Below are 24913 nucleotides of genomic sequence, written 5' to 3'. Positions count from 1 at the left end.
AAAGTCAACTTTAAGCGCACAGTATTGAACAGCACCACATCCTTTAGCAGCAGGTTCTGAATAGTTCAAAGAGGCAAAGAGGCGCAGAAGTTACTAGGAAGAGATGAAAGCGGTGGAAATCACGAGACTCGGCGGACCAGAGGTTCTCCAGCTCCGGGAGGTGGATGAACTGGCCATAGCCGACGACGAGGTCCTCATCATTCGTCAAGGTGGATGCCGCCGGCGTGAACAACGCCGACGGATCTCATAGGCAAGTATCCACCGCCCAAAGGAGCCAGCCTCTTCCCCGGACTCGAATGTTCCGGTACGTCGGCAAATTCGTCGACCTTGGAATCTCGGCGATCAGGTAAGGGAAAAAAAAGGTTTAATGCGATTGGTTTTTTTCTTTTGGCATGTTTGGATAGCATTGAAATTAGTCTGAGCAGGTTTGAATTGATCTTTGTGGAGACTTGAGTATTTTGATGAGGGAGTTGAACTAATAAATCTTGCAGATTTGGATTTGGTAAATCCTGATAGAGTTAAGGGCAACTCCAATGTGTTTGCCGTTCTTGCTTTGCTCCAACCGACCACCATTTTTGACGCCATTTGATGGAGATGAACAGTGCCACTGTTCATCTTTGACATTTTTTTGTCTCTACTGGACTTGCCGAAGAAACCCACAAAGTATCGTTACAGGTAAAATAGAGTTCGTGGAGATGAATCACGGCATTTTTTTAGTTTCACGGCATTTTGGAGTGAAAAATGAGATTTTCGGTTGGAGATGCCCTAAATCTCTAAAATTATTTGGTATGTTAAATAATAAATTAAATTAAATTCTGACTAATTTTTACTTATTTGTTTTATGATTTAAAAATCTTCTTGATTATAAGATTTTAAAAAAATATAAATTTGTAAAGTTTAAATTGAGAGAATTCACTAAAAATCCAGTGTTGTACATATAAAAGTATAACTTTAGAATTTTCTATGTATCATTGACAATCAATTGTCAGCAATGCAAATTAATTGATAAAGTTGAGCATCATCTTTCTCTAATTGCCAACGACAATAACAACAACATCAAGCCTTTGGTCCGCTATGCGGGTCGGCTACATGAATAATTTTTCTCCATTGTGTCATGTTAAAAGTTAAATTCTCGTTTAAATCTAATATGGAAAGATCATTTCTAATATTCTTAAATCAAGTCTTTTTAGATATACCTCTACATTTCTTAACATAAGTCAAATCTAATACCTCTACTTTCTTAACCGGTTCATCGGAAGGCCACCGTTTGTCTACTTGCTCGAGATAAAATAATACATTACTATAAGTCAAATTAAAAAAGTAGAAATAAAATTGAGGTAATTAAGTTAACTTCTTACACATGCATGAGACATATTTGTAACAGTTATATGTAATAAAATTTAATTTACAAGCTAATTTTTGCATTCATGTTGTGATCTTCATCATCTTCTTATTCTGTATCCAACTTATGATCATATTCATCACAAGTTGAGACAAGTTGAAATATAAATCATGATCGTGGTGTTGACCAATGGAATTGTCCACTATTAAACAAGCAAGGATGGGCTAGTTCATTACACTAATGGTGAGGTCGCTAGACATCCTAAGAGTGGCTAAGGAATGACTAGGATCAAGTCTACAAACTCAACTATGGCCTGCTAAGACAATGTAGCCTATCTATGAATTTTAAGGTTTGGCTAATGGTCAAGCTGCTAAGCATCTTAAAACTGGCTGAGAAATGAGTTGGATCGAGTCTACTTAATTAGGTGTGACTTAGTAGGGAAATATAGTATACTCACCATTTGTGCAGTTAAGGATGCATGCTTGCATAGGTGTGCTAGCTTGGCATCATGATCTAGCAAAGATGTTGATTTATAGGCTTTCGGTGAAATGAAAGTCCGACGACAGGCGGCAGCCCGACGGTGGTCCGACGATAGTCAAACGGAAGTGTGAAAGCAGTTGGTGGCCAGGTGGAAGTCCGGAGATGATCGGCGACTGGGCGGTGATCCAACGATGGTCGTGTGGGAGTCTGGTGGCGGTTGGCGATCGAGTAAAAGTCCGGCGGCTGTCGGCGGCCGGGTAGTCGTTTAATGATGGTATGGTGGGAGTCTGGTAACTGTCGGCGGCTGGTAGGATGTTCGATTGGGGTTGGTGGTCGGGTGGTGCCCGATGATGATTGGACAGAAGTCTGGCGGCCGGGCAGTGGTCCTACAGCGGTCGACGTCCAGGCTATGTTCCGTCGGCGGTTGGTGGCTAGGTGGTGATCTGACAGTGGTTGGCGGCCAGGCGGTAGTCCGTCGACTGCCGAGCAGTGGCCTGGCGATGGTCAGGCGAAAGTCCGATGGTCGGCATTGGTCTGCCGGCGGTGGTGTTGGAGCTCTTGAAGTCTTAGAGCTCTCTCTAATCCCCAGCTAAAGGTCCCCTCATGTAGAGAGTGGGGGTTTATTTATAGATTTTTGTGAGTGGCACACCTTGTAAATATGAAGAGATTCCGGGGAAGATTCAGAGTGCTCCATTAGATGGCCCGTATTGATTCTTCCAATCATAGAGCATTTTAAAGCGTTTAAGTGCCTTAACGATGTCAGAATTCAGGGATCTTGTACTCGATGAATTTGTCTTGCCGAGCTGCTCGATTCGACTATAAGCTTACCATATTTGGATATCATTTTATAATCCAATTAATGTTTTGAACCTTCCGAATACGCTTCGAACTCTTGATTCAGACCTATTCGGGCTCATATTAGGCCAATTTTGGTGTCGCTGGGTTCGTCTCTTTGAGGTGTTCAATTTTAGTATAAGTTTATTGAAATCGGAGTTTAGATGGTCCCAAATTTAATTTTGAAAGTTTTCAACTTGTATATGCCTCGAGATTCGTGCTAGATCAAGTCAATTTTTGGTGACGTATTAAGATCAATTAAGTCAGAGCCATCAACGGATTGTAGATCATCAGAGGGGGTGAAAGAAGCATTCGAGGATGTGATATAAAGTGCAAGTGAGCATTTAAAGGCACGTGTGCACAACCTAGTCAAGCACAAGGCACAAGCATAGCACACGGTTAAAGATAGTATGATGTGAAATGAACTAGTGTAGTGGCCTATTTGTGTGGGTAATCCCAGGGCTATGGAGACTAGGAAACATCAAGATTGGTTGATTGATTCGTCGGATAATGAAGAGCAATCTGATTGTGATGATTCTGATTCTGATTTTTCCCTTGTTCGCTCTGCCAATGTTGCTACTAGAGGAAAATTTTGGATGAGAGGTAGACGTAAAAGGTGATTTTGCGTGGCGTTTTATTGTTGTTTCGCTGTTTGACTTCGGTTTTCATTTGGCTTTACTGTACGTTTGGATGCTATGAGAGGATTTGGGCAATGATGTGGTCGGGGCTCGCTTCCCGGTCGTTTTTTGCTGGTGGCAACCGTAGGTGTGGTTTTCGGGAGGGGTTCATTCTATAACTACTGGATGGTCCGTGCTGGACGTCTCGGACGCTGGAAGCCTTGACTGATTTTTGAGCTCGCGTTTTGATTGTACCTCTCCTCTTATTTGGTCTTATTTTCTTTTTTGTTTGAGTCTATGTTGTAATTTTTTGGTTTATTAATATAATTTTATTTTGTGTTAAGTGTGCACAACCTAGTCAAGCACAAGGCACAAGCATAGCACACGGTTAAAGATAGTATGATGTGAAATGAACTAGTGTAGTGGCCTACAAGCACAACATGCAAGTGAATCAAGGATGTGTGACGAGTGAGGAGAAGGGAAAGTAGGCAATAAAAGAAAAAATAGGGGGGTGGGGGTGGATGACACCGTGTCACAGGTTGAGGCTAACGGGTGGATGTTAGCTAGGCTAGGTCATCTAGAGCTCTAGGATTTAAAATCATAGTAAGCGAAGATAATTTGATGATGCTATTTGAATAATGATGTCAATTTATAAACATTTAAAACAAAAATAATATGAAGTAAATAAAGAACATAATAAATATAATTAAAGATTAATTATACAATCTTATAATATAATTATTTCCTTATGTGGTAACACCTATGATGGCAGAGGAAGCAAAGATCAAATAAAAAGCTTGGTTTGGGTACAACAAACTCAACCTACTGTTGGTAAGAAAATTATGATAGCAATGAAGATGCATACCCGAACCCGAAGCGGGTCGGGTTCGGGTCCAGAAAATTGACCCGTTTGAAAAAACGGGTCGGGTCGACCCGAACCCGAATAGTACTGGGTCAATTTCGGGTTGACCCGAACCCGACCCGTAACCCGAAATTGACAGGTCTAGCTATAAGTGATGGCAACAGGAGAGCAACAATGATGATGGGAGAGCGATGGCGATTAGGGGTGCAAACGAGTCGACTCGAGCTCAAGCTAGAGGTTATTCGAGTCTGGCTCGCTAATTGTGCAGGCGGCTCTAACTTAAGCTCGAGCTCAACTTGTGTTTTCGAATCCCAGGCTCGAATTTTGTTCGTTAGCTCGAGCTCGAATAATGAGCTTGAGCTCGGCTCGAGTACATGCTCGATTACAAGGTCGAATTGAATATTTTTTATAAAAATTTCACTATAAAATTGATATTTTTTTGTAAAATTTTTAACATAAAAAAGTACATTATTGATAAGTTACTTTAAAATCATGATGACTTATAAATAATATATAATATTAAACCATTAAAAATAATCCAATTATTTCAAAAAGAACATTATTGATAAGCCAATCACAAATCATAATAAAAAATAGTTATTGGTAAGCAAATTTTATACAACTAAATCTAACATGATCATTATTATATAAACTACAACATTGATAAGCTAATCAATTTTATCAATAGTTATATGACTATTTTTCATAAGAAATATAACTGGTGTTATATAAACAACAACAAAATATTATAAAATATAACTATAAAATAATTCTAACAAAGTTTAAATTATATATATAAAATTAGAACATTATAAAGTTAAAAAAAAATTTCAATTTATTCTTCACATTTATCAACCTGTAATTGATAACAGGAACATTGGAAATTTTATCAAAATTTGAAGATAACGAAAAATACATTAATGAAATAATCAATAAGTTATTACAAAAGTTTACTTCTCCAAGCCTTTAACATATTCTAAAAAATTTTTATGTCAATCTATCAAATTTTAAAAAAAAGACAAATTATTAAATCAATTCATTTTAGTTGTGATTATAAAAAATTTTAAATAAGAAGTAATTTATCGTGAAAATATTCTTAAGAATATGATATTAGTATCTCGATTTCTTCATCGTCTTACTCTTCCTGCAAAGTATGTTAGAGATAAAATAAACATTTAACAAATTATGAAAATATTAAAAATGAATACCTTTATCTTGCCCTTCAAACCATAGTGAGCACGAACTTAATTTGACCCGTATATTAAAGCCTGAACTTTTTCAATACCGAATTTAGAACGATATGTATCTACAACTCGCTCCAATTCTGAGAATGTAGATTTTGAAGCAACTGTGTTGATAAGAATTGTTAATATCTCTATTGTCATTATTGATAATATACAATATTTCGCTTGATTGTTTTCCACCACCTAATTACATCAAATATTTTACCAGCTGGACAAATCTTTAAGCCATCTTTCATATAATTATCTAAATATGATTTTGCATGTTTTCTACTTATTTTTTCATATACATATGCAGTGAAATTAAGCCATCCACTATATTTATTTGATCCACCTTCATAAGTTATTATTGAACTACTAACTTTCTCCTTTTGAAGCGTCTTTTCGTAATATAAATGAATAATATGCTCCTTTTGATTCCCCATCGAAGTATGTTACATGCTCTTCAAATAATTCATATAACAGTGCACGAACATATGATATATTTTGTCCACTTTGATCTCCATATATTATGGGATAAGCAAACTCTATTACTATAAATTTTATTGTAGGATTCATGATAGCATCGAATGCCATGAGAAGGTTACACTCTCTCTAATATTTATCTAATTTTTCTTTTATTTTCTTAGTCATATTTCTAACAAATTCATTAGACGTAACTGAGCTATCATCTAACATCTTCTTGATCATCTAAATTTGGGACAAAAATAAATTTGAAGTGAAATATTCTGTGTCTGAAATTATATTTGTTACTTTATTAAAAAAATCAAGCACATCATAAACCTTTTTTATATTACTCTTTTCTTCTTTTATGGGACAGTTATGATAAATTACTTCCCCCTCACTTTATGAAGTGAATGTATTCCTCAACTTAAGAGCCATAGTAAGCATATTATAGGTTGAGTTTCACTTCGTTGGACAATCCATAATTAATTTTCTAGTTGACAAATGCAACTGCTGTATAACATTAGCAAATTTAAGTAACATTTCTTCAGATGCATTCCAAAAGTTAACTGCATATCTAATTTTTTTTCCACAACAAACTCAATACTCTTAATACCATCTTTGACCATCAAATTTAAGATGTGGGCACAACAATGAACATTAAAAATTCTTTCACCAAAAAACAATTTCTTTTTTACTTGAAAATTAACCTTTAGAAGTTTAATTGCATGGTCATTATTTGATGCATTATCAACTGATAGTGTGAATACTTTATTCTTCCATCCCCATTAATTGAGTCACTTGTAAAAAGTGTCGTAGTTATATAAGGAGGAGATAAGTGAAGAAAACTTAATATATGCTTCTGTAACTTTCAATTTGAATCAACATAATATCATGTGACTACCCTATAAGATATTCGTTGGGTCTTTGACTTCCAGTCTTTGACTTCCAAATGTCTGTTGTAAAACTAATTCTATTTATGCTTTGAAACATATCTTATATGGTATTCACATAACAAGTTTGATAGTGCATCAAAGAACTAATGAATGAGGATTGGAGAATAAAGTATTCATACTATTAGTTGATAATGCATCTAATAATGATCGTGCAATTAAATTTATAAATGTTAATTTTCATGTAAGGAATAAATTATTTCTTGGTAGAAGGATTTTTCATGTTCGTTGTTGTGCCTACATCTTAAATTTGATAGTCAAAGATGACATCAAGAGTGTTAAATTTGTTGTGGAAAAAATTAGAGATATAGTTAGCTTTTTGAATGCATATGAAGGTGCTTTATTTAGATTTATTGATGTTGTACAACAGTTGTATTTGTCAATTAAAAAATTAATTATGGATTGTCCAACAAAGTAGAACTCAACCTACAATATGCTTACTATGACTTTTAAGTTGTAGGAGACATTCACTTTATATATTGAGAGGGAAGTAACATTTCACAATTATCTCATAGAAGATGAATGGAGTAATATAGAGAAGATTTGTGATGTGTTCGATTTTTTTAATGAAACAACAAATATAATTTCAGGCACATAATATCCCACTTTAAATTTATTTGTCCCAAATTTGCACAATAAAAAAGGTATTGATGATAACTCAGTTGGTTCTGATGAATTTGTTAGAAACATAACTAAAAAAATGAAAGAGAAATTTGATAAATATTAAGGAGAGTGTAATCTTCTAATGACATTTGGTACTATCATACATCATAGAATGAAATTTATAGTAATAGAGTTTGTTTATTCCATAATATTTGGAGATCAAAATGAGTAAAATATTTCATATGTTCGTGCACTGCTATATGAATTATTTGAAGAGTACATAACATATTTTGATGAGAAATTAAAAGGAACATGTGATTTATTTATATTATAAAAAGAGACTTCAAAAGGAGAAAATTAGTAGTTCAATAATGACTCAGGAAAGTGGATCAAACCTTTCACAATTATGAAAACTTGCAAAATCATATTTAGATAATTATCTGGAAGATGACTTAAAGATTTGTCCAGCTGGTAAGACATTTGATGTCATTGGGTGGTGGAAGAGCAATTAAACGAAATACCGCATATGATCAAAATTGATAATAGAGATATTAGTTATTCCTATCAGCACAGTTACTTCAGAATCTATATTCTCAGCAGGGGAACTAGTTGTAGATAAATATCATTTTAAATTGGGTATTGAAACAGCCCAGGCTTTGATATGCGGGTCAAATTGGGTTCATGCTCACTATTGTTTGAAGAACATGACGAAGATATTCATTTCTAATAGGAATAGCTATTAGAAATGGGTTCATGCTCACTATTGTTTGAAGAACAGGACGAAGGTATTCATTTTGGGTTTAGAGTCTTCTCTCTGGGTAGGGTATGGTAACTCCCCACCCGCTTCCAGGCAAACTGGATTGGTTTGTGTTAGGTAGAGAAATAAGGAGAAAGAATCATCGGGGTCGTCATCGTCTGATGGTGATGGATAAGAGGGATCCCAAATTGGAGCTTCGTCTGCGATGTAGGCCATATATAAGTGTTCGACTAACTCATCTTCAGGTGGAGATGAGTCAGGCGGGGGTTGTGAAGCAGTATAGCTTGAGAAGGAGAGGCGGAGAGATCCGTCCAGGCGTTGGTGAGTGATAAGCGAACGAGGAACTTGGACTGTAGCTTGATCTGATGGATTTAGGTTCCAGGTTCGGAATTGGAGAACTGCTATCGTATGTCGTTGACCAGGAATAACAGATATTCCGTGTGAAGCTAAGTAGTCGGCTACAACAGCAATATTGTACCGGAAACCAGCGTGGCTGGTAATTGTCAGTCTGGCTACAAGGGCCTGAGTAAGTAAGAGATTAGACTCACCTCATTGCCAAAGTTCATAGCCATGGGTGAGGACCACCAGTTCGATATGATTGAGGAAGTCATGGATTGATAGCATGAGGTTTGGGGCGATGTACACGAGTTGCGTTCCTGATGAGAGGTCGATTTCCATGGTGCCAATTATTGAAACATCAGAGCGCCATCGGGTGTCCCTAAGGACGATCAAGGCTGTAGTACCGGCGTCTCGTCGGTGTAAAGCTTGGATGCGGACCATTATGAGACCGAGGTGGATGTGTTGCATACCTTTAGTTACGAGCCTCTGATAGGATTGTTGTCGGATAAAAGGGAGATTTACTTGTATCCCTTCAGTGGCCAGGATGCGTTCTTCTGCGTAGTGCTGGTATACACGATGACGGGTGGCGGACTAGCCGTCTTCGTATAATGTTTCTGTTGGAACTATATTGGCTCGTTTCCTCTGAGAGATTTGCAGTTCTGCCTCAGGATCTAATTGGCTTTCGAGATGTCTCTGCCCATGATGATGCCGTGTAAGTCTTCGTTGGATTTCATGTGCTATGCTTGATCTCAATTTTTATTCACAGATTTGATCATTTACTATATGTTTGGCGGCTGGTTCGGAAGATTGGAATGAATGAGAGGGTTGGAGAGTGGCCATTATTGTTCTACTGGAAGTGGCCATTAAGTTTTTGATTTTTCTGTTTTTTTCTTTTTGGGATCTGTGAACACAAAGAGCGTTCCTTTCGATTTTATTACCTTAGATGTATTTGTAGGTTCGCCAATCGTTAGGTTATCGAGCTGGTTCTGAAGAGCAGATAAAGAAGATTCAAACGTTTCAGATGGAACTGTTAGAGGTTTTGTTGTAATTTCTGAACCTTTTCTTCTAGATCTCGAACCTTCTCGGTGATTGTTAATGGTAACTGAATGATTGTATTATTTTGTTTAATTATGATTCCAAAAGCAGCTGCACTACTTTGCTTTGTATCAGCAGTATTGACAAATCCTACTGCAGGTGGTTCAATATTATCTGTGGCCTTCAATGCAGCTTTATATTCTCTGTTTACCGAGGATAAGCGCCAGTCGGTCATGAACGTCTATCCGTTTGAGCTTTTCAAGACCTGAAATAATTTTTATCAAGTTTCTCAAGAGTATAACTAATTTATCCTTTGTTAAAGTAAGTTCCAGGAATTCTCTTGATTAGTTCTTTTCACCTAGGACGACGCCTACTATTCTCGGCAATTTTAAATCCTGTGTGGCTACTAACTAACTTAACCAAGTTCCAGCGTCTTACAATAACTGTTGATGTTAGTTATACTGAGAGTATACTTATGAAAATTATAACAAGTTTTGTATTAGATCTTACAGATAGAAGTGCAAGTACCCAAACTAGCTTTGATACCATATAAAATTTAAACATGATAAAGTATGATAAATTTTATCATATTTATAAACAGAGAATGGATCGTTGGCTTGGGATCACTTAGAACTTTTACCAAATATAAGGGAAAAGATATGAAGAAGAAAATTGCATATATTAAGGAAACTTATAGAAATTTAAAGGGAAAACTTCAACTTGAAAGGTTGTGTGTTTTCTCCTTCATGTGGGATGGCTTTTATAACCAAAAGACAATCAATGATTTTTCCCAAAACCATCATTGGCCCATGATTTTCCGCCTATGGTTTTGATATTATAATTGAAGGTAGCTGGCTAATCCTATCCACATTCATAAATTATTATAATTTATAACATTAGTTGGCAGGTGGCTTGCCAACTTTATTAAAATATATTAAAGAAAAACACTAATTGACAAGTGACTGTCAAATTATCAGAAAAAGACAATTGGCATGTCCATATACCAATTTATTTAAACAAGTGACATATGTCAGTGTATGATTTGAGAGGCCCACCATATGCTTCCATTCAGACTTTACTATTTAATGCTTGATCGGTGAGTTCCGTAATAGCCTTTAGTATGTTTGCCATGCTAGCCTCTTGCTTACGTACTAGTGGAAACAAGTCTTTCCATACACTATCTCTGCCAGTAGCATATAATTTATAATATTTTGATTTATTCTCGTATATGTGAAATAGGGTACGAAGTTCATTCATTATTGTGAAAACTTGTTCTGCTTCGAGTCTAGCAGCGGCTCCTCGTAGTTGGTTGAGTTCATCCATGTTGATGGGCCGGTTGAGTGTGTTCCATAATATTTCTTTGTGCACATCATTTTTGTGAAATGAGGTGGGCTTTGGTTTAGGCTCTCAAGTCCGCTTAAGTTGTTCAGATGGTATTTTTGAAAATTCCTCAGCAGGCATCTTTCCTTTTCCTGCTCGCTGGCCATTTCTATCTTGCTCCATTCTTCGATGATATTGTTAGCGGTTTCTTCTCTAATAAAACCTGTGCAAAGAACAAATGTTAATCTGGAAAGGCTGTCGACAAGAATATTATTCTTGCCGTCTATGTGTTCGAAGTGAACGATGATCCCCAAGCCATTAATATAATCTGTGAATGCGAGCCATCGAACTCGAGAGGGCTTTTTTTGGGCCATTTTATTATATAATGCAATTATAGCCTGACAATCTGTTCTTAGTGTTATCTTAAAAATCCACTACTTGGACAAAAAGGAGATAACACTGAGAACAGATTGCCAGACTATAATATTCTTGCCGACAACCTTTCCAGATTAACGTTTGTTCTTTGCGCATGTTTTGTTAAGGAAGAAATCGCTAACAATATCATCGAAGAATGGAGCAAGATGGAAATGGCTAGCGAGCAAGAAAAGGAAAGATGTCTTCTGAGGAATTTTCAAAAATACCATCTGAACAATTTAAGCGGGCTTGGGAGCCCAATAGACCAAAGCCCACATCATTTCACAAAAATGATGTGCACAAAGAAATATTATGGAACACACTCAACCGGCTTATCAACATGGATGAACTCAACTAACTACGAGGAGCCGCTGCTAGACTCGAAGCCAAACAAGTTTTCACAGTAATGAATGAACTTCGCACTCTATTTCACATATATGAGAATAAATCAAAATATTGTAAATTATATGCTACTGACATAGATAGTGTATGGAAAAACTTGTTTCCACTAGTACGTAAGCAAGAGGCTAGCATGACAAACATACTAAAGGCTATTACGGAATTCACCGATCAAGCATTGAATAGTAAAGTCTGAATGGAAGCATATGGTGGGCCCCTCAAACCATACACTGACATATGTCACTTGTTTAAATAAATTGGTATCTAAACGTGCCAATTGTCTTTTTCTGATAATTTGGCAGCCACTTGCTAATTAGTGTTTTTCTTTAATGTATTTTGATAAAGTTGACAAGCCACCTGCCAACTAATATTATAAATTGTAATAGTTTATAAAGGTGGATAGGATTAGCCAGCTACCTTCAATTATAATATCAAAACCATGGGCGGAAAACCATGGGTCAATGATGGTTTTGGGAAAAATCATTAATTGCCTTTTGGCTATAAAAGTCATTCCACATGAAGGAGAAAACACACAACCTTTCAAGTTGAAGTTTTCCCTTCAAATTTATGTAAGTTTTCCTTAATATATGCAATTTTCTTCTTCATATCTTTTCCCTTATATTTGGCAAAAGTTCTAAGTGACCCCAAGACAACGATCCATTCTCTGTTTATAAATATGATAAAATTTATCATACTTTATCATGTTTAAATTTTATATGGTATCAGAGCTAGTTTGGGTACTTGCACTTCTATCTGTAAGATCTAGTACAAAACTTGTTATAATTTTCATAAGTATACTCTCAGTATAACTAACATCAACAGTTATTGTAAGACACTGGAATTTGGTTAAGTTAGTTAGTAGCCATACGGGATTCAAGATCGCCGAGAATAATAGGCGTCGTCCCAGTTGAAAAGAACTAATCAAGAGAATTCTTGGAACTTACTTTAACAAAGGATAAATTAGTTATACTCCTGAGAAACTTGATAAAAATTATTTCAGGTCTTGAAAAACTCAAATGGATAGACGTTCATGACCGACTGACGCTTATCCTCGGTAAACGGAGAATATAAAGCTGCATTGAAGGCCACAGATAATATTGAACCACCTGCAATAGGATTTGTCAATCCTGCTGATACAAATCAAAGTAGTGCAGCTGCTTTTGAAACCATAATTAAACAAAATAATACAATCATTCAGTTACTATTAACAATCACCGAGAAGGTCCGAGATGTAGAAGAAAAGGTTCAGAAATTACAATAAAAACCTTTAACAGTTCCATCTGAAACGTTTGAATCTTCTTTATCTGCTCTTCAGAACCAGCTCGAGAATCTAATGATTGACTAACCTACAAATATCTCTAAGGTAATAAAACCGAAAGGACCGCTCTTTGTGTTCACAGATCCCAAAAAGATTTTTCAAACAAAAAAATCAAAAACTTAATTGCCACTTCCAGTAGAACAACAACGGCCATTCTCCAACCCTCTCATTCATTCCGATCTTCCGAACCAGCCGCCACACATACAGTAGATGATCAAATCCGCGGATACAGATTGAGATAACGCATAGCACATGAAATCCAACGAAGACTTACACGACGTCATCATGGGCAGAGACATCTCGAAAGCCAATTAGATCCTGAGGCAGAACTGCAAATCTCTCAGAGGAAACGAGCCAATCTAGTTCCAGCAGAAACATTATACGAAAACAGCTGGTCCATTGCATATATTAAGGAAAACTTACAGAAATTTGAAGGGAAAACTTCAACTTAAAAGGTTGTGTGTTTTCTCCTTCATGTGGGATGGCTTTTATAGCCAAAAGGCAATAAATGGTTTTTCCCAAAACCATCATTGGCCCATGGTTTTTCGCATATGGTTTTGATATTATAATTGAAGGTAGCTGGCTAATCCTATCCACATTCATAAATTATTACAATTTATAACATTAGTTGGCAGGTGGCTTGCCAACTTTATTAAAATACATTAAAGAAAAACACTAATTGACAAGTGGCTGCCAAATTATCAGAAAAAGACAATTGGCACGTCCAGATACCAATTTATTTAAACAAGTGACATATGTCAGTGTATGATTTGAGGGGCCCACCATATACTTCCATTCAGACTTTACTATTCAATGCTTGATCGGTGAGTTTCGTAATAGCCTTTAGTATGTTTGTCATGCTAGCCTCTTGCTTACATACTAGTGGAAACAAGTCTTTCCATACACTATCTCTGCCAGTAGCATATAATTTACAATATTTTGATTTATTCTCGTATATGTGAAATAGGGTACGAAGTTCATTCATTACTGTGAAAACTTGTTCGGCTTCGAGTCTAGCAGCGGCTCCTCGTAGTTGGTTGAGTTCATCCATGTTGATGGGCCGGTTGAGTGTGTTCCATAATATTTCTTTGTGCACATCATTTTTGTGAAATGAGGTGGGCTTTAGTTTTATTGGGCACTCAAGCCCGCTTAAGTTGTTCAGATGGTATTTTGAAAATTCCTCAGCAGGCATCTTACTTTTCCTGCTCGCTGGCCATTTCCATCTTGCTCCATTCTTCGATGATATTGTTAACGGTTTCTTCTTTAATAAAACCTGCGCAAAGAACAAACGTTAATCTGGAAAGGCTGTCGACAAGACGCCGGTACTACAGCCCTGATCGTCCATAGGGACGCCCGATGGCGCTCCGATGTTTCAATAATTGGCACCATGGAAATCGACCTCTCATCAGGAACGCAGCTCGTGTACATCGCCCCAAACCTCATGCTATCAATCCATGACTTCCTCAATCATATCGAACTGGTGGTCCTCACCCATGGCTATGAACTTTGGCAAGGAGGTGAGTCTAATCTCTTACTTACTCGGGCCCTTGTAGCTAGACTGACAAATACCAGCCATGCTGGTTTCCGGTACAATATTGCTAGTGTAGCCGACTACTTAGCTTCACACGGAATCTCTGCTATTCCTGGTCAACGACATATGGTAGCAGATCTCCAAGGCCGAACCTGGAACCTAAATCCATCAGATCAAGCTACAGTCCAAGTTCATCGTTTTCTTATCACTCACCAACGCATGGACGGATCTCTCCGCCTCTCCTTCTCAAGCTATACTGCTTCACAACCCCCGCCTGACTCATCTCCACCTGAAGATGAGTTAGTCGAATACTTATATATGGCCTACATCGCAGACGAAGCTCCAATTTGGGATCCCTCTGATCCATCACAATCAGACGATGACGACCCTGATGATTCTTTCTCCTTATTTCTCTACCTAACACAAACGAATCCAGTTTGCCTGGTATTCATTTCTAATGCTTTAATAATTTGTTGAATGTTTATTTTATCACTAATATACTTTGCAGGAAGAGAACAATGAAGAAATCGAGATACCGATACCGTGTATTTAAGATAATTTTCATGGTAAATTACTACTTATTTAAAATATTTTACAATCACAATTAAAGTGAATTGATTTAATGATTTGTCTTTCTTTCAAAAATTTGATAAACTGATTCTAATATTTTTGAGAAGATGTTAAAGCCTTAGAGAAGTGAATTTATGTAATATCTTATTGATTATTTCATTAATATATTTTTCGTTATCTTCAAATTTTGGTAAGTTTTCTAATGCTTCTGTTATAGGCTGACGAAGGTGAAAAATGCATTAAGAATTTTTTTTTTGGGTTAACTTTGTAATGTTCTAATTTCATATATGTAATTTGAACTTTGTTGGGACTATTTTGTAGTTGTATTTTTGTGGTGTTTGGTTATAGCTTATATAATAATGGTTATCTTGTTTATGAACAATGATTATGTAATTATTGATAAAATTAGTTTACTTATTAATGTTGTATTTTATATAACAATAGTTATGTCTAATTTAGTTGTATGGATATTTGCTTATCATGAACTATTTTTGTTATTATGATTTATGATTGCTTATTAATAAGGTTCTTTTTGAAACAATTTGATTATTTTTAATGGCTTAATATTATATATTATCTATATATCATTATAATTTTTAAGTAACTTATCAATATTGTGCTTTTTTATGTTGAAAATTTTATAAAAAATATCGTTTTTAATGGTGAAAATTTCATTAAAAACATTCAATTCGAGCTTGTAATCGAGCCGAGCTCAAGCTAATGAATCGAATTCGAGCCTAGGATTCAGACACATGAGTTCGAGCTTGAGCTCGAGTTCGAGCCTGAGCTCGAGTTCGAGCCGCCTGCACAATTAGCGAGCTAGGCTCGAACAACCTCTTGCTCGAGCTTGACTCGACTCGTTTGCACCCCTACATGAAGCCGACTTAGGGGATGCAGGGGCTAGTGGAATATTCTTTCATTCTTGTATTGAAGACCCGCTAGTTGTTAAGTATCTAACCCATCACAACCACATTAAAGATCAACAATAGTGCAAAAGGTTTATTCGATAAGCTCCCAAAGTTCATGAAAGGTTCCCAAAACCAAGGAATCATATCACTATCATTCAACAAAATAGAAGCATGCCTACTCTAACAGAGACAAGGGACTAAAGAGGAGGTGAGAGATTGCTAAGTTAACACATGTTTCATGAGATTAATTGCTTAATCTCTAGAAGGTTTTCTTATCTAGATGTTTTAAGAAGAATGACAATTTTGATTTTATAGCAAATAGTGGTCATGCCATCAATAGAGCCCCCAAATTTTCTATTGTTTTGTTCCCTCCAAATATGATTAAGAGTGCAACAAATAGACAAAAAATACAAGTTTTAAGTAGCTGTAGAGATTTGTGGCAAATCATGTGTCTAAAATTTTGAGGCAGATTTGGCCTATAAAGAAAGCTAGTAGCTGATGGAATGATATTGCAAATGATGTTAAATGTATAATCGCACATAAAGAAAGATGAGTAATGGTTTCAGCATGGTCATTGCTAAAAATATATTTAACCCTAATAGGAATACTATGATGAATCAAATTATCTGTAGTTTTTAGCTCATCTATAATTGCGAACCATGCGTAGCATGAAAAACAAAGGGCATAATTCTTATGCCAAATGTATTTGAAATATAGAACTTCAAGATGTTCTTCATAGAAGTTGCTAATGAAGACTTAAAGGATGGGTTGTTCAAGCATTTCCAAATGCAGCAATAATCATTATCAGTAATTATTTGTATAGCAATAAGAATATCTCAGATTGGGGTTGGAAAAGAAATATGCAAGTTCCAACTTTTATCCAAAATCTATTAAAAAACAAGGGAGTTCCAGGGCATATGGCGTCATAAAAAAGGAGGGTCTATCAATTCGGAAAGACATTTCCCATTGCATCAAGGGTCCCAGTGTGAAAGCTGTCTGATATTGTAATTAGCCCTAAAAGAGAACTTATTTGTAACCAAATCTACAACCTTAATAAGATTTTTCTAGAAAATAGAAGCTTTAGGAGTGCCGACATCTAGACAGAAGTATATTTATTTTTATACCACGTCCCATGCAAACTGTCAAAGTTTGCAAATTGCCGAATGATAAAGCAGCTAAAAGCAAAGCTTAGTTATTGAATGGGATGTAAGTATTATTCCAAGATATAAGGACCAGTTTTTAGAGTTAATACCACTATGATAAAGGAATTTAGCACGAATCCTATTAATAAATTTACAACAGCTTTTAGGTAAGATAGTACCTTTTATTCAAAAAGCAATATAGTTCCATATTATGAATTTCACAAATTAGAATCTACCAGCAAATAAGAGCATTTTTTGCTTTCCAGCCATCTATAACAGTCAATAACAGTAGTAATTTTATGCATTGGGTGCTGAAAATCAGAAACTTGAAGTCTCTTGGAGGTGATAGGTATACCCAAATACCTAATCGTGGGTTCGGACATGTTTAGGTTGAGAGTATTGCAAAGCTCCTAAGAGTTAGTGGTGTAAGGGGAGAAGAATATGGAGCTTTTCTCCGGGTTGATATGTAACCCATATTGGTTCCCAAATTCCAAGAAGATGCAATTTAAAGAATCTGCATTTTAAATGTTAGCTATAATAAAAACAAGAAGATTATCGACATAAAGAAGATGATAAAAGTGATAACTATCCATTTTGATACCAGTATATGAATTCTTCATTATAACTCTCTCAAACAGATTGGATAAGTCATCCATAATGATGCCAAAAAGGTAAGGAGATAAATGACAACTTTGCCTCAAACTAGAAGATGAACTAAATAAACATTCAATGGTGCCATTGATGCAAATATAATAGTGAACATCATCAATACAAGATTTGATCCAGGAAACAAATTAGGAAGACATTTTTTTTTTAGCCTTTGAAAAAGAAAATCCCTTGAGACCATGTCAAATGCTTTATAAATATCAAATTTAGCATGGAATAAATCATGGGTGCCTTTTATCTTGAACTCCCCCAAAAGTTTAGAGGCAAGAATAATATTCTGTGAAAATTCTTCTGCTAATCAAGGGACATTGATTAAGATGAATGATATGTAGCATCAGATGCTTGTGTATATTAGTCAAAATTTTGTCAATGATCTTATATGATGTGTTGCAAAGGGATATTAGTCTAAATTAAAAAATATTGTTGGCACAAGAGGTTTTAGAAATTGAAGCAATGATTGTGGTTTTAACCTATCTAAGCATCTGACCGCTTCTGAAAAAAATATTTGACAGTCTTATAAATATGTAAACCAATAATAGCCCAAGCAACTTGGTAGAAATCATAAGTCTAGCCATTGGGCCAGGAGTATATGATAGAGGAGCAAAAAAAACAATGAATTTGATTTCCTCATCTCTCACAAGAGCTGTGAGATTAGGTACAAGGGAAAGAATGATATTTTCGAGAGGATCCAGATTTTGACTATCCATCATTGGGCTGGGGGTGTTAAAAAGGTTCTTGAAGTGGGCAGTGATAGCATTAGAAATTTCATCCATGGAGGAGAAGTTCCCCAAAGGATAAGAGATCTCCTTAATGTGATTATATTTTTGTCGGAATTTGATTTTCCCATAGAAATTTCAGGTCATCTTTTCCATGGGTGAGCCATTTAGATTTAGCACTTTTGATTTTCCAAGAGACTCAGGAGAAATATGATGTGTTAAGCTAGTTCTTCAGGTCATTAGCTTTATAGGTTAAGGGGATGTTGGATCATTATTAAAAAGCTCAATACTGTTGAAGTGTTAATGTTGAAGTTCTTTGATAGATGAAGAGAGGTGGCTAGAGAAAGCCCAACATTGAGATTTAATAGTTCATTTCAATTTTCTATGCCTTTGGGAGAGAGAGTAGATTAGGTTTGTTGGAACCTCATGGGAAAAAGTAGTTTTCAAGGCCTCTCAAATTTGAGGCAGTTTGGTCCAATAGTTCTTAAAGAAGAACTTGCGATTATTTTTATTATTTATTTATTATTAATTTTTTATGGGGGTAAGTTTATAAAATAAGAGGTGAGTGATCAAACCATCTAGGTCATTCAATCCTATAGAAAGAGAGAGGGCATAAGTCTAGCTAGAGCTCCTTGACCAAAATCCTGTCAAATTTAATATGTATAGGATTATCAATCCTATTATTAAACCAAGAATAGGAGAGCCCGTAGAAGCTAAATCTTTAGTATTTGTGTCAAAAGTCATGTTTTTGAGTTCTTAAAGTTTGTTATTTGGAACTGGGGTCCCATCAGCTTTTTCATAATAGAGTTTACAACAATTGAAGTCAGTAATAATGACCCAAGGAAGAGATATATCATCAGTAATCTTCTTGAGACGTTGCCAAATGATAGATCTTTCATTAACATAATTTGAGACATACATCACAAAATTAAGAAAGGAGGCAAAGCACCATAAGAGATATGAGTGTGGATCATTTGGCTAGTAGTTCTAACTGGGTTGAATGAGATGATGGATGGATCCCATTTAATACAAATTCTACTAGGATGAGAATATTCAAAATTATTATAACTAGCTTCATTTTAAATGATCTTCTGAATTGAAGAAAAACAGGCATCAGACATCAGAGAGTTGTGACTTTTATTTCAAGAATACAAAGCAAATCAAGACTAAAATTACGGGTAAAGTTATTGCAATTAAGGACTTTTTCGGGGTTGTTGAAGCTCTTATGTTCCAAGTCCTTTTTGTTGGGTATGACATTGAGATTTTGTGGCAAGGTTGTTGGCCTTTTAGGCATTTGGAGCGTTAAGTGTTTGTGGGTGGAGGTTTAGAGCAGCTTGCTAGTTGAAGGGTTCCCAACAAAGGATTGAAGGTTTGTTTGTTCCTGTTGCAAAACTATAGATTTATTATGGCTTTGGCTTGAAGTGGATGGGTAGATTCAAAGAAAGTAGTTTGTTCTTCTGTAAGGGAGTTCATGTTTGGTATTCCTTCCATTTCATGAGCACGAGCGAGGGTGTAATAACCCAAAGTTTTTAAAATGGATTTATTTAAAAAATCTATTTTTTTTTGAACTAGAGCGCTATGGTGTTGTGCTTGCATGGGGGAGCCGCGATGGACCGCTAGACTTCGACACAGTGGCACTAAGCTCTCTTCTCTACATTAACTTTGGATTGAGCATATAGCGCTGTTGTGCACTGAAAAATATTTTCAAGATATTTAATATTAAATGCCCCTCAACACCATCTTCCTCCCCTCCCTTATTTGTCTTGCCGAGAAAGGAAAGGAAGAAGAATGAGAAGAGAAGGGATGGAGGAGAGGAGAGAGAGAAGAGAGTAAAGGACTTCCGTGGTTTTTTTGTCTGTTGCTCATATTACGAAAATTATTCTGATCATTGTAGGTGACTTCTATCCTACTTTGTTTTTAAAGATTTTGATTTTGAAATTTATTCTCCTATCTAAATTGATATTTATTGTATTTTCTCCTGATTTAGTTATCTTCCACCATATAACTTTTGATATATTGTAGTATTGATTATTTTGATCATTTTGAAATAGTTTTGTATTTTCATCGATTAAAATTATATTTATTATATTTTATATGTTTTCAGTATGAATAAGATATATAATGATTTTGTAATTTTTGATACAAGCATCGTTTTAGCATTTTGCTACAAGCATACTAATGAGACAAATATTGTGAATGAATACAAATGAGTTAATAATTATTATTAATTATATATGCTCCTATATTGTGTGTAAACAAGAAAGATTGGTTATTAAGAGACGTTGGCTGAATATTAATTCTACCCTATATAGGAGGGTGCATTGAGAGGCTTTCCTAAAAATGTTTGTGCTGATATCCTCGACGAAGATCATGATCAAGATTGGGAGTTATAAGAAATTTAAGATGCCGACAGACTAGAGTGACTACTCTTCAAGAAAGCCACTTGAATATTAAATTAAAGATTAAGATATTAAAATGAACATGATATAAGTATGATAACTAGAAAAATATCACTAAAGTTAGAACTCCTTACTTGTTTAGTATGATTAATATGATTACTTATACATGCATACATGCACTATTATTGATACGATATTAATTTTATGATTAAGTTTAATTGTGATTATGACAATGACAATATACTACTGTTGAATCTGCATGTGTAGATTATATACACTAATTACATCAATGATAATACCTTTTCATTATTATAGATTTTCAATAGCTCCACTTATCTTTGGCTTTAATGATTGATACGAACTCTATACTGATTTGATAATGGTGCACGAATGATTTTTCTTATGATTTATAGCTTTATTGTTTTAACATTCGTACTAGTATTTTTTTTTTTTTACGATTTAAGATCGATCAGAGTCTAGATTTATAGGTTTAGTTTTATTTATGTTATTTTTCTTTAGTAGCAGGAAGTTTTGGCAGACAATAGATGTAATTCAATTGAACTTTTGGTTATTCTATATGTTATTTTGAGATTTGGTGTAAATATTTGATGAAAAGACATGTACTTATATTTTATGTTGTTTATATTGTCTGGATGAAATTAGTAGCTCTGGTAATGATTAAAAATAGAAAAGATAAAAATTTTCCAATTTAAATCTTGGGGCGTGACATGGGATGGACTTTGTGTCTTGTTGCTTGTAATTGGTACCATTAGGAATAGTGGTGGAGAGAGACATAAGGGGGTTGGATGTATAAATTGTATGTTCTGTTGTGTTGGAGATTTTTGTGGAGAAATTAAAATTGGGAGGTTTGGCTTGAGAATTGGGAGGTTTGGCTTGAGAATTGGGAATAGCCATAGAAAATAACTTCTTGGGTTGTCTGCTTCTGCTTCTTCCAATGGTTTGTGTTGGATTAACATGGCATAGGTTGAGGGATAGCAGAACGCCCACACTGGAGTTGGCTTCCAATCATATTGAAATTGAAGCATAAGTTTTTTTTTCCCCCCATAAATAGAAATTTCAATTTCATCAGGCAAGGGGTCATTGTTTTGAACTTGGGTGCAAATCCTTGCAAAAGTTAATCTATTTTCTCAACAATAAGTTTATACACAACAAAAGAGTAATGGAACTTGCCATTAGAAATGCCCTCAACGTTCCAACTTCAGAGAGGTAGGTCATGGATCTTAATCCATAAGGCTATATGTTCAAACTCACATTTCGGCCTTAATTACAAAGACCCATTTTGGACAATAAAAGGTTACCAAGGAAGAAATAAGGGTTTCTTTTCTAGACCATATTCGAATTCCTTAGAAGATGAGAACTTCAGAAGAAAGAAAACATCATTAAGAAAAGTAGATTTAGTGTACCTTAAAGGTCCAAGATCTCTTAATTGTTGCAAGCAAGGCCTCATAATAGGGCTTTTTGCCAATTGAGTAGCTCATAAGACAAAGCCCCCATTCAACGGAGCCTTCCAAGATCTCTCCTGGATCACCTTAGAACTTTGAGCTTCTGGTCAGAGTCGTGAGGTGCTCCTGCTATTGCATATAGGCATGTCCTTCTCTTGTTTTTTTTTTTTTTTTTTTTTTTTGCAAAATTTTTTGGACATATTTGCACAAGATGTTTCTCATCAGAATTGAGGATGTCGATTTATATTGATCATAACACTTGGGTTTTATGGGAGCATTCAAGTGATAAAAATTTTCCATCAAACGTCTAGACTATAGTTCTGCCTATTTTTATCGGGAGTGTACACTAAACTTAAAAACAAATTTGGATCTTTCCTTTAAAAAAGAGCCTTCTCTTGTTGTATGTAATATCCCAAAGGTGACAGTTGGCACCTATTAGAACACAACAATAAAACAAATACATAAAAGACACGAAAGCTCTCTTTGTATTTCCTCCTAATGCTTTCGTGTGTATGCCTGCTGTTTAGTCTATAAATACTGCTGTATACCTGTGGATTAAATAATGAAATAAGATTCTTCTTTCTCCTCTCCTATTATGTGATTCAAGAACTACTCTCTGTCAGTTCAGTTTCTACATGGTATCAGAGTAGGCCTAATGCTCGCCCGCATTCATGGCTTCATCAGAGACATCCCAGACTGCTGAACAGGAGAACTCCGCCTTCCTTGATACTACGAGTATTCCTTCCTTTCTGAAATTTCTTGTTTCCAATCTCAAACATCTTGTTCCCACCCAACAAGCTCTTTCGAGCCAATGGGTTTGCTCAATTTCTTGAATCTACCTCCACGCATCCCCTTAATCTGCTCCGCCCATCTGACGTCTCCACCACTCCTAATACAGCTTTCAATCACTGGCTTCTTCAAGATCAGAATCTGGCAGCCGCCATCTGTTCAACCATTTCACCCTCTGTTCTTCCCTACATCCTGAATCTTGAATCTACGTCCACCATCTGGGCATCGTTGAACTCCGGTTTCAATCTACCAACCGCTTCAAAGTTATCCAGCTCAAGAACGAGCTTCACCACATTTCACCACAAAAAATAGCACCTCTTCCCATGCATGAACATTGACCTGATCTACCTGATGTGTTAGCTCAGCATACTATTGTTGAGGAGGATGTGGATCCATATTGACACTCTTATGAATCTTATTATAGAAGCACTAGTAGATAGAATTCTTCAATCTTGTTTGTCACTGTGGGCAGAAATAGGAAGAAAATATATCTCCACTCGTTATGATTTACTGGTTTTAAGGCAGAATGATATAAATGAGGACCCTTGGGGTTTTACTCTTCCATCAAAAGGACTTTTTCTTCTTTACTATCAAGTTATCTTTGATGATGTATTTTGATATCTTCTATTTCAACCTATAATTCTTTGTAATTGCTTCATGTTGTACTCATCCTATTGACTCATTATAAAATTTTTTGCTTAAAAAATAAACAATTTTACATGTGTAATACCTTTATATGTTTGAAATCTCAGAATATCCTTAACAGCAAATGTTCAGCCCCAACCTGATGTATAACATTCAATTATAATTTAAAGATGGTTAGGCATTCATAAGCAACTATAGAAATTAGTTGATTAAGGCCTCGTTTGGGATAGTTTTTTTGCTGCTTTCTAAAACGGCTTTTTAGTACAAAAATTTCAATGTTGTTTTAGGAAGCAGCAAAAAAGTTGTCCCAAACGAAGCCTAAGTTAAAATTTTAACTACCAGTTCATTATTTACGGTAAAGATCAGGAGCAAGTGCCTCTCCTCAATTCGTGATTATGATATTCAGTAATGCCTTTGACAAAACATTTTAGATTGGCCTTTTCAATCTAGAGAATTGCCTTGATGCTAGCAAGCAATTCTTTCAATAAACAAATTCTCTGCCATCTGACTCTGGGATTTGTTCTTTACCATGTACGTGTTTCAGCTGATGAACTAAGAAACAGAAGCGCAGAACATAAAGCTGCCATAGTTGCTGAGGCGGAGAGGCATATTTGGCCAGCCATTGAAGCAGCAGAAGCTCATAGCATCATAGAAAGGAGTATTCATATCGGTAAAATATTCTAGTTCCATGAATAGAATCAAAAGGAAAACCTTCAAAATATTTCGACAAAATAATGTCTTCCTTCTTACATAATGAATATTTAGTTACTAATGCTATCGAGATTCTCACTTGAAAAGCCAAAGGTTTTGTGCTGCAGAAAGCTCTTCGAATTCTATCTAATTCTCTCACCTGAACAGGCACTCGATGTGGTGATTAGAAAGTACTACATTTAAGTACCAACTGCTGCACTGAGGGTAATCTGCCCTTCCAAACTTTTAGTCTTCATTGAAACAATTTGTCTGTGGAGAAATTTCAATCAAATTTTCTCCACTCTTTAGGGAACTTTTATTAGGTCCTCTGACCGGACGTAACTCTACGTTCTGTCATCATTGAGTTACTCGGTTTTTGCTCGGTATTGCTAGGTATTGCTTGGCAATAATGAGAAATACTGCTCTGTGAAGACCA

At 35.6% G+C, this 24913-nt stretch overlaps 1 long non-coding RNA gene across 1 annotated transcript; it reads left to right on the top strand.

The window, feature by feature from the left end:
• LOC114580639 lies at nt 1-24787 on the top strand. Its single transcript, XR_003702132.1, has 2 exons — nt 1-346; nt 24332-24787. It is a non-coding gene; the product is annotated as an uncharacterized LOC114580639 (long non-coding RNA).
• Nucleotides 24788-24913: the final 126 nt, after the last annotated feature.

This window comes from Dendrobium catenatum, unplaced genomic scaffold, assembly GCF_001605985.2.
Source record: "Dendrobium catenatum unplaced genomic scaffold, ASM160598v2 fragScaff_scaffold_1148, whole genome shotgun sequence".
In the NCBI taxonomy this organism is placed as follows: Eukaryota; Viridiplantae; Streptophyta; class Magnoliopsida; order Asparagales; family Orchidaceae; genus Dendrobium; species Dendrobium catenatum.
The sequence above is the reverse complement of the archived record's forward strand: the minus strand, read 5'-3'. Positions and strand labels throughout refer to the sequence as shown.